The following is a 1,332-nucleotide window of genomic DNA, read 5'->3' as shown; positions in this document are numbered from 1 at the left end:
ATTTCTTTCAAAACCTTCGTCGATGAAAATGTTTGAGGAAATCGGAGCATTAAAACACGTGCATTTTAGTAAGCGCCGCAGAACACAGAATAAAGTGACACGTGAAGAGGACGGGCGCTCGTCCTGTTTTCGTGTCTCTTTCTTCTGTGCTTGTTCTGTAGCGCTTGCTAAGATGCGCATGTTCTACACCCACCAACTAGCCGAAATTTCTGCGTTGAACGGAGCATTAAGTAATAACCGATCGTTTTTGTGCTGTGAAGCCGTATCACCCGTAAAGGAGAACGATTTTTCTACATCGCCCAAATTTCTGTGAAGTGGCTAAGTGCCTGTCACCACGCGTTCGGTTAGGTGCTCATTACCGCTGAAACAAAGATACTGCTCCGGTGACCGCATATACCACCGTTTCTTCGAGATCAGTTCACAGTTACCGAAATACAAAAAGACGCGTAACCACCGTAGAAAGGACACGAAACAGAGAAAGGTGTCCTTTCTGTTTTCGTGTCTTTTCTATTCTTGTTGTATTCCAGTAATCATGTACCTACTAGCCCATAACAAGTATTACTGAGTTACGGCTCAGCGCTGCTGCATTCGTAACACTGTGAATCTCAACACATGCATTCGCTGCAAAGTTATAAGGTGTTGAAATTCATTATTTTGACCACTGGATTGAATGTCTCGAAGAAGTGTTCGTCGCGACGTTGCAATACGACGTGACATCAGGTGTGCGAAGTCTGTCATCGTAAAGTGGACTTTATTAAATACGTAGCAATGGCTTGTTAAGCACCAGTGGCCCTGCCATAGATGTGCTCGAGCCGCACTTTTTTTTTACTGCCACTGAATACTAGATAATTTCTAGGGGTCTTTCTATGTTGCTGTTATCGGTGTTCAGGACGCAGATTTATCCGTTAGTGGGCGGGATAAGTTCAATGTGTGACGTCATCATACTGAGCAGGGACTTGAGAGTATTGTTCATCTTGAGCTGTAGGAGCAGGGGTACTCTCCACGCGTGCGAGAAAGAGAAGGAATGCAAGAAAGGCAGGGAGGTTAACTAGACTACGTCCAGTTTGCTACCCTACACATGGGGAAGGGAATAAGGGAGAGAGAGAGAGCGGCACATTTCAGAACATGCACACAGTGAAGGCAACAGACTTGAGTGACCGCCTGTGATACGCTGCACTGTGTCCACGCGCAGTCCTTTACACTGTCATGGACTCAATATCCGGTAAGTTGTAGGGCTGTTTTTGTGTCGCTGCTATCGATGTTTAGAACGTAGACCTATCTGCTTGTGGGCTGGATGAGTTCAATGTACGACGTCATAATATTGAGCAAGGA

The sequence above is a fragment of the Rhipicephalus sanguineus genome, chromosome 8 (assembly GCF_013339695.2).
Source record: "Rhipicephalus sanguineus isolate Rsan-2018 chromosome 8, BIME_Rsan_1.4, whole genome shotgun sequence".
NCBI classification, from domain to species: Eukaryota; Metazoa; Arthropoda; class Arachnida; order Ixodida; family Ixodidae; genus Rhipicephalus; species Rhipicephalus sanguineus.
This window is presented reverse-complemented; position numbering follows the sequence as displayed.